Below are 10,838 nucleotides of genomic sequence, written 5' to 3' on the forward strand. Positions count from 1 at the left end.
TGCAGATAACTTATCCTCCCCCCATTCATCTCACATGATCCTACCATCGAAATGGATCCATAGGCAATATTTCATCCATCAAATCCATTCTTAATTTAGCCTTTATCTTATTATTATTATTATTATTATTATTATTATTATTATTATTATTATTATTATTATGCATCGTCCTAATAAAATGGTGATTGTAATACAAGACTTCTTAACAAAACTTAGGAATTTACTCTAATATCTTGCATACTACCACGGGAAAGTATAAACCATGTTGGCGAGAGTCCAAATGTCACATGAAAAACTGATGATGGTAGGATCAAAACTATATTATTTCCATAATACGTATATGCCTTATCTTGACAAGCTATGTCTAACATGAAAACTCCATTATATGGCAGGCCAATATTAATTAACAGTCGGCAACTGAACCGAGTTTGTTAATGCACAGCTACTCTCACAGACATGAAAAGCAGGTGAGCTCTAGTTTAGATTACAAGGTTAATTGGCTATCCTGAACCTGAGTGTGTATTCCCACATTCACTTACACAAGAATTCTTGTGTTCCAAGTCGAAAATATATCTACGCGAAATAAATATTTCCCTCACTCCCTCGATAATTTGTAATCTAGATTCGCTTCCTCATCGAGCAGTCAAGAGCAAGAACAGTCTAAAAATTATTGATTTCTCATCCAGACCGATTGAAACGAAACTTTGTAGGGTGAGCAATTAAGACATCATCCCAATGCTGACAGTCATTTTTCTGTAAAATAATAATTACGTACTTAAAATCAATAGTAAGCTGTTGGTCCAGTTTTAAATGGAACGCTGTGCATCGAAGTCATCAATTGCAATTGAAACTCGGTACGATGACCTATTAAGACATCAGAACATCATTGTACGCCTGCTGTTGTTACGTAGGCCCTTCGCAATATGGCATCATAATTGATTCTGAACTGGAAACTGGAAGGTTTCTCATTTGTGCTTATTTATTTAGCGTACGGCACAATTAACCCGTGCACAAATTGAGAAAGAAAGAATATAATGAAAAAATAATTAATAATTTACAAAAGTAAATAAAAATTGTGAAAGAAAAAAGCGCAGTATGAAAAATGGAGAGGGATATGTACAACTCAGAAAAAAGTACACAAAACAGAAATGAAGCAAAATAATGCTTGTTGCTTGTTGTTTAAAGGGTTCTAACATCGAAGGTCATCGGCCCAGCAAAATAATACAATACATCTTCATTATAAATTGTTGTGCCCTTCAAAGTCCAGTCTGCAACCCTCTGTGAATTTACTAAACGCCTCCAGAATTCTCTATGTGTAATTAACGCTATGGCCTCGTTTTGACCCTTACCTCTTACATTTATATCATTAGAAACTGAGTCCAAGCATTGTTTTCGTGATCTCCATCTAATTCTCTTACCCCGTTTACTGAGTCCTTCATTTCTACGTAACCTGTCGATCTCCATTCGCCTCTCATGATCCCAACACCGAACCCGCTTTATGCAGGTCACCAATCGTGCTCATTCCTAACTTAGCCTTTATCTCCATATTCCGAATACCCTCCTGCCATTGTTCCCACCTGTTTGTACTGGCGATCACTCTCGCTACTTTCATGTCTTTCACTTCTAACTTATTAATAAGATATCCTGAGTTCACCCAACTTTCACTCCTATACAACAAAGTTGATCTGAAAACAAACCGGTATTGACAGTTTCGTCCGGGAGCTGACTTCTTTCTTACAGAATACTGCTGATTGCAACTGCGACCTCACTGCATTAGTTGCACCTTGATAGAATCTCATTAACTATACTACCATCCTCGGAGAATTAACACCCTAAATACTTGACGTTATCTACCTGTTCCAGGTGTATATTCCCTACCTGGCATTCAATTCTCTTAGGTTTCTTTCCTACCGATATCACTTTAGTCTTGGAAAAGCTAATACTCATCATATTCATTGCATCTATTTTCGAATTCCAGGCTTTCAGCACTGTCTGCCATTAAGACCAAATGTCCGGCTCCATGGCTAAATGGTTAAGTTGCTGGCTCTTTGGTTCAAGGGACCCCGGGTGGGGGATTTTAACCTTATGTGGTTATTTCCATTGGCCAGGGGACTGGGTGTTTATGTCACCCATAAAACAGAAAATACAAGACAAACAAAGAGAGAATTAGAAAAATAAGAAAATATATCAGTAAAAAAGTCTAAAAAATATACATGAATATTTTTTTAAGTCGACCGGGCGAGTTGGTCGTGCGTTTAGGGCCGCGCAGCTGTGAGCTTGCATCCGGGAGATAGTGGGTTCGAACCCCAGTGTTGGCAGCCCTGAAGATGGTTTTTCGTGGTTTCCCATTTTCACACGAGGCAAATGCTGGGGCTTTACCTTAATTAAGACCACGGCCGCTTCCTTCCCATTCCTAGGCCTTTCCTGCCCCATCGTCGCCATAAGACCTATCTGTGTCGGTGCGACGTAAAGCATATAATAATAATAATAATAATAATAATAATAATAATAATAATAATAATAATAATAATAATAATAATAATACCAAGTCATCGTCATAGGCCAAACTGCTTACTACATTTCAATCTAACTGAATTCCTCCCTGAAAATGTATACCTTTCACTAGATGATCCATGCACACTATAGGTAAACAACAAACGTGAAATGCCTTGTCCAACCCCTATAATTACCGTGAACCAAGAACTCATCCTATCATCAATTCTTACTCCAGCCCAATTGTCAAAATGAATGCTTCTGATTGCTTTTAAAAATCTACATTCTTAATCCCATAATCCCCCAGTAAGGAGAACATATTTTCCCTTGGTACTCTGTTATTTGGCATCTCTAGATCTACGGAACATAAACATAACTATTTTGTAGAGTTTCTCTAGATCTACGGAACATAAACATAACTATCTTGTAGAGTTTATCAATTACCTGGCGCATACTGAAAATCTAATCGTGATAGCTCCTCTGTGATCTTTTCCTTTTTTACAAGTTGCTTTACGTCGCACCGATACAGATAGGTCTTATGGCGACGATGGGACCGGAAAGGACTAGGAGCGGGAAGGAAGAGGCCGTGGCCTTAATTAAGGTACAGCCCCAGCATTTGCCTGGCGTGAAAATGGGAAATCACGGAAAACCATCTTCAGGGCTGTCGACAGTGGGGTTCGAACCCACTATCTCCCGAATACTGGATACTAGCCGCACTTAAGCGACTGCATCTATCGAGCTCGGTTCTCTGTGGTATGAAACTACATTATTTTTCATCCAACTTAATCTCAACCACCGATCGCATCCTCCCTTCCAAATTGCCTGTGACACCTTGCCTGATCAATGAAATACTTCGATAGTTGTTGCAATCCTTCCTGTTCCTTTGCTTATAGATAGATGCAATTACTGCTTTCGTCCAATCAAAAGGTACCTTAGTAATATTTCGTGTCAATATTACTCTGTGAAGCCTTTTCATCCCTACCTCCCCACTCCAGGGCTGATTTCTAATATCTATTTCTTCTGCTTTATAATAATAAAGTTTTTTAATACTCCTTCAACTTTCACAAGTGTAATTTCACTGACATCATTGTCCTGCCCATGAGTTCGGTTGTTAGTGACATCAACAGAAAGATTTCAAATAAATAATGGTATTGGCTTTACGTCCCACGAACAACTATTGCGGTTTTCGGAGACGCCGAGGTGCCGGAATGTAGTCCGACAGGAGATTTTCTTTACATGCTAGTAAATTTACTTACACGAGGCTGACGTTTTTGAGCACCTACAAATACCATCGGACTGAGGTAGGATCGAACCTGCCAAGTTTTTGTCAAGAGGCCAGCGTCTCAACCGTCTGAGCCACTCAGCTCGGCGAGAAAGATTTTCTTTTACGTTGAGAAGATTTTCAAAATTTTCCTTTCAATTATCCAGTGATTTTCTGCGATCTACTATGACTTCACCTGATTTACGAAAAACAGTATTTATTTCCTTTTTCTCCCCCGTTATTTATTTATCACTGTCCAGAAAGGTTTCCCTGTTGCTTGACCAAGCCTTTACTGGTTATTACCGAAATCTTCCAATGACTTCTTCTCGGATTCAACAATTATTTGCTTCGCTGTTTCCTATCAGTATTCATTAATTCACAGATGAAAAACGTGGACTAATCTAGGATGTCTAATTTTTGCGCTCATTGTGTAGCAATTTTGACGCTGGCAGAAGGTCCTCGATAGTCCCGGAGAAGGCTCTGCGTGGGCATCTGGAGGTGATGTGCCGCACTTTTTTGGAATTCTTCTCTGCAGTCACTGCTTGGAGAAGGCCGTAGGTTCTATGAATGCATCCCTGAGCCAATTATTTCGTTCCCGGTGCGCGCTCTGTTTAGTGAGACCCATACACTCCGCGGAAGAAGAAATCCGGGTGGGGGCTGCGTATTGTCGAAGATCGATTGCCATTCGTGGGGGGCTTTTGCAGTCCATTCTTCATTCCAGATTTTCGATCCAGAATAATTTTTTTTCATAAGTTTTTGAGTCACTTTTTCTTCTGTAAAACACCCTCCTCTGCTACTGACTCATTTGTGGTGATAAAACATAATAATATCATGCACTTTTGTATATAGATGGCCAAGAATTCTTACTAGATAATATTTTAGCTTCCATTATAACCACACAGAAGTATTAAAGCCACAAAATGTTCATTTACAGTATTAATTTAGTATACGTGTTAACAAAATAGGTTTGTAGAGCATGAAATACTGCTCATAGAGTCAAAATTTTTATATTCGGTACAAAATGATTTATGTAACTTACGGAATATTTCCACAGTCCATATGCAATGTCATCCTACGCCATCATCAGCTAACTGCTCCGAGTCCCCACTTATTTGAAAGTAATTTATAATTCTGCTCTTGCTTTTACCATAAAAATATTGTAAATAAAGTATCTGTTGACCTGGGTTCGATTCCCGGCGCTCTGTGACGAATTTACGTTTAGCAGGCCAGTTGGCAGGGTCTGTGGTAATTAAACTAAAAAGTGAAGTAGCTCCAGCGACAATCCTTTGACTCGTTGCATCACTTTCCCAATAAAGGTAAAGAAGTCGCTGCATAGGAAGATATTTTACGAACAATTCTTGGACTACCAAGAGAAGGGGTATGTCTTCCTCGGGAAGGATAACTATAATCAAGGTATTCTGCAGTACGTTAGTGGCGTTATACTTTCCAGGAAGATACCGAATTGTCGGAATGATGTTTTGTAGAAAGGTCCCAGAAGATGCTGCGTACAACTCTTGCGTATTATTATTATTATTATTATTATTATTATTATTATTATTATTATTATTGATACAGTAACAATTTACTTTCTAATAGAAGTCCATTCAAAATATGCAGAGGACCAACACCGTAATTCAGAATCAGTCTTGGTATGCCACGAACCTAATATCTTCTTGTACTGGGCATTGACTGGGTTTCTAACCGTAGATCTCCACTGGGGTAATCACATAAATATGATTCTAAATAAAGGGTACAGTTCTCTGCACATGGTTACGAGGGTATTTAGGGGTTGTATTAAAGATGTAAAGGAGAGGGCATATGTCTGGTAAGACCCCAGATAGGGTGGTTCCAGTGTATGCAATCACTTAAGAAAATGCTAGGAAAACAACAAATAGGGTATTTGGCACCTGGGCGACTGCCCTAAATGCAGATCAGTAGTGATTGATGTATTGCTGGGAGGTGATGTCTGGCTTGTGTGGTTGAAGGCAATAGGCTAAAGAACATGAATCTTGTTCCAAATGGAACAATGGAATGATGGAGTCAAACTTCCTTCAACTTATTACAGGTACTTCTGACTCACAAGGATTACTTGATTCAAGAACTGGAAAAAATTTACAGAAAAGCAGCTCGATTTGTTCTGGGTGATTTCCGACAAAAGAGGAGCGTTACACAGGTGTTGCAAAGTTTGGGCTGGGAAGACTGGGGAGAAAGGAGACGAGCTGCTCGACTAAGTGGTATGTTCCAAGCTCTCAGTGGAGAGATGGCGTGGGATGACATCAGTAGATGAGTAAGTTTCAGTGGTGTCTTTAAAAGTAGGAAAGATCACAACATGAAGATAAATCTGGAATTCAAGAGGACAAATTGGGGAAAATATTCGTTTATAGGAAGGGGAATTAGGTATTGTAATAACTTACCAAGGGAGATATTCAATAAATTCCCAATTTCTTTGCAATCATTTCAGAAAAGGCAAGAAAACAACAGATTAGGGTATCTGCCACCTGGGCTAGTGCCCTAAATACAGATCAGTAATGATTGATGTATTGCGGGGAGGTGATGCCTCACTTGTGTGGTTGAAGGCAGTGGGCGAAGGAACATGAATCATGTAACAAAGGGAACAATGGAATGATGGAGTCAAACCTCCTTCAGCTTATTGCAGGTACTTCTGACTCGTTTTTATCTTTGGATGGGGCTTACACCCAGATGCCCTTCCCCCTCACCACAGATTTCTCAGCTAAAAATTGTAACCCCGTATCTACCGGGATTTGGACCTTGGACACCAGAGTGGAAAGCCAGCAGCTAAGCCACTTTAGTAGAAAGTTCGGACGTGATAGCTTCTCACCAAAATAGCCACGGTTAGAAACCCAGTCAATGCTCAATACAAGAAGATATTAGGTTAGTGGCATTTGTCATTTACATCTCAGTAAGTTGGCCAGAGTTTAAATCCCAAACACTACTTATGGGACACTTGACATGAAAAGTCACGTCACTGCGATTTGAATTTCATTTTACTTTACTTTAATTTTATTCTATTTATGAGCAATTGGTGCAATTTCAACTTTGTTCGAAAAACACGATTTTTTAACATTACATCTTTTTTCCAGTGTTCAGAAGTTTAACTAAACTATGCTGAAAGAAACAGTTGACGGAACTACTTTAAATATGGGTTAAGAACATAAAACACTGTGCCTCATACCGATATCTGATAAATGGGCAGTTTGTCATATCCTACAATAAAAGTGGAAATGTGTGAAGTACAGAGATTCTTGGCTACTGCTCCTGAGTTTGTAGCAACTAATAAGAGAGTTCTTTTTCAGTTTCCACATTCCAAAAAATCTAGGACAGTGCCATTTTTATGTCTTGTGGCACCTGTTCATATTGAGGTGCCTAGTATCAAACATGGACAAAAGCCATTTTGTTAATTTTTCAGTAGAGCCACATTTTTGTTTCTCTATGTTAACCTCCTGATACGAGTGTGAAACTTTTTGTGTGCCATATTGCCAGCCCTATGAACAAGAAAACCATTGTCGACACTTAAGAATTTCATTCTAAGGCAATGTAAAACACGTTCAAATATGACGATGTCCATTTTTGAATCTAGGATTGACTTTTGTCCGATTTTGATACAAACATCCATGTAATTGTCCACTTTTAAAACAAACTATCCCAATATTTTGAAACAAAGTTGCGGGATGGCACGATAGTAAACTTCTGTTTTAAAATAAATGTAATGAATATATGAAAGAAATAAGTTTAATCTTGTACTTTGTTAACAACTAACATGATATTCATCTGAACTTATTGTGGTCGTCATCTTCTTCAGATCTTTCTCAGTGAGTCCAAAAGTCCTATCTGACGGCAAATATGAGTTTCCAATAACTGGAAATATCAGTTCTCATTTCTTTGCCTCATTCTCCAGCCACTTATAAACAGACACATTGTCAGGGCGCAGCTTGCTTTGAGATGTGCCTGTTACAACAGACAGTTTGTAACAGTAAAGTTGTCTGGAATAATAAGCCGTCTGATCACTTAATTTTGGCAAAGCAAGGTTATTTTGGCAATCACAGGACATTAAAAGACAGTCCTCTTCTTTTTCTTCAGTTGTCGATAAAAATTCTCTGCTTGTTTTTTGTGGATAGTTCTCTTCAAAATTAAGGTTTTTCTTTCCTCTTCATTCTTAATACATTGCTCTAGTTCCAAGCATGTAGTGCACTCATCTGTGCATGGAGAGGAAAACCCGAAATTTAACCCGGTATTAAAAATGTGCCTAAAGTAAGCTCCCTTTACTTGCAATTCCACTTACGGTGGACACTTCGAAACATTGCCTTCCATATTAAACGAAAATATTTTCCCAAATTCTTATGTTATAAATAAAACACTGAAAAACCATGAGCACTAAACTTCCAAGCACGCACCGACAAGAGAATGTAAACAAATGGTCGCCATGCCAGTTTGATGACACTTCTTGGCAATCTGATTGGCTGAAACGGTCATGTCCGTTTTTGATAGAAACTCTGTTTGGAGGTGTCCGATTATGAAAGAAACTGCATATTTCTTTGTTAAAAATAAAGTACAAATATTCCTTTATGAAAGTCATGGCCACTAATTCAGAGAGAGCATTAAAAATACTATAATTTTATATTCATAACTCAATTTTGATAGGGGTGGCGGATGTCCGTGTTTGATATTAGGCACCTCATATATTCCATCTACACCAGGGATGCTCAACTTAATTTGCGGGCGGGCCGAATAGTTGTTCATCACTGATCCGGGAACGTAATTTTGATTTTATAGGCCTAAACTTCATTCTTGAAAATTTTTGTTCACAAATGCATGTACTCGCAAACGCGCACAAGAATTTTCTCGCAAATTTTAAGAAAGCCAGGTTTTTCTATATAACTAAGCGCCCTATAAAAGTTAAGATTTCCTTCCGCGAACTTGTCCCTTAATTGGGGACAACAATAAAGTTCAATTAATTCGATCTGTAGTTCCACAGGTGCATCACCGACATCTACTGCGAATGGATTTTCGAACAAATTCATTTTCTCCGCATTCACAGAAAGGTCTTTAAATCTGGTTTCAAACTCATTCTTCAGTACGTCAATCAACTTAATAAACCGATCATATGGCACTGAACAGTTTGAGTTCGCTTCTTGAAGCTCAGTACAACATGAAAAGTGTGGGAACGTGCCCTTCTCTAATTGTTGTCGAAATAATTTCAAATTATTTGGAACACTAGAACGTAACTATACACTTCATTTAAAAGCACGCCTTTCCCTTGTAATCCCTTATTCAATATATTGCGTTAAATCTGTGAGCATTGCTAAATCCCACATCCAGATTTTGTCCCCAAATTCTGTCACTTCTTTCTTCTTTTTCTTCTTTCATAAATGTGCTTATTACTTTACGAAGATGAAAGAAGCGTTTCACTATATTACCACGACTAAGCCAGCGTACCTCGCTATCATAAATTAGATGGCCGTAATCACAATCAATTTCAGCCAGAAATGACTGGAACTGCCGAGGACTGACTCCATGCGATCGAATATAATTGTAGATGTCACTGTTTTCATCACATGTTATAAATTTAATACTTTTCCAGACAGCACTTGTTGATTAATTATGCAGTGTAATTCAAGAGGAATTTCAGTATATCTGTCAGTAAATTCTTATTCCTCCAATCAATCCAGTTTTTGTACCACAAGTTTAACAACCTGCTCGTTCAGCCTCGACAAGCTTGCTGATGTAAAACCGATCATTCTCGAAATTCAAAAATTGAACATTTATGGTATTCCATAATTTTTTTGCCGATTTTATATCCCAGGTTGTGCAAGGATCTTTCTAAATTTTGTTGTTACACATTTAAGGTCCGTCAGAAAATCTAAGTACCGTATTATGACATTTTTCAGAGGAATAAGCAAAATTATTTTCATACTTTGATTCTTTCTCCTTTTCGCTGCGATTAGATTTATTTTAAAATTCCTTTCTTCATTTCCTAGAGTATGAGCAAGAAATTTTATTTATGTAAGTAAAGGCAGCGTTACAGTCGTTCTTTCGTACTATTTGAAGATTAAAATATAGGATCGACACCAAAAAGTAAAAGGAGAGGTAGACCTACACTTTTATGAGCCTTTGTAGAATATATTTTCTTCCTTAACGCGGTGAAAAATATTCATATCCACTTATTCAAAGATATATTTTGTAAATGTGCATGTGTGTCACTTCTACATCCCACTCTGTCGTATGTAGTTGTGCGAAGGTTATGGGGTAAGACATGAAAATCTGACACCTTTATAGTTAACGCTAATTTACGTGACCAACATCGCAATTCCGCAGGGGATCGGCCACGATAAAGAGCTGATAAAAATCGTGAAGAAGCGGAAATTAGAATATTCCATGCACAACGAGGGGAAATATCGAATATTCCAACCCATCATGCAAGGCAAGATATTCGCGAACAGAGGTCCTGGACACCGTCGGATGTCCTGGATGAAAAACCTCCGTCAATGGTGTGAACTGTCATCTGCCGAGCTGTTCCGATGATCTGTGAACAAACCTGCAATAAGCCTGATGATCGCCAACTTTCGAACCGGATAAGACACGAGAATAAGAAGAATTCACAATCAATAATAATGAAATTTCACGCACAGACAACCTACACTTTAGAAATACATTTCACTTAACGCAAGTACAATGTGGCCACCATTACGGCGCAGGAACATCTTCACTTCACGCCGAGTATGCCACGACTTTAGCGGCAAAAGTCTTCAGTAATTCCACCGGGCATCTCTACAATCCCCGCATACATTTCGACAACATGATTGAATCTTACAGGAAAAGACTTTCTTGAAAAATAAAATCTACGTAAAGAAGTAGCAAGCTTAATTCACGTGTAGTACCGAACACAGATAATTTGCAAAAGCCGGGAAGAAGACGAAGGGGAAAATTCTTACAAGTAATTTCTAGGCTCCTTAAAAATCTGAAGCCAGACTGAGTAGTTCAGCCTGTCTTCTGAGCTTAATTTGCTGGATTTGATCCCGGTTCAGTCCGATGGTACTTAAAGGTGCTCAAATACGTCAGCCTCATG

Source organism: Anabrus simplex, chromosome 1, assembly GCF_040414725.1.
Source record: "Anabrus simplex isolate iqAnaSimp1 chromosome 1, ASM4041472v1, whole genome shotgun sequence".
Classification (NCBI taxonomy): domain Eukaryota; kingdom Metazoa; phylum Arthropoda; class Insecta; order Orthoptera; family Tettigoniidae; genus Anabrus; species Anabrus simplex.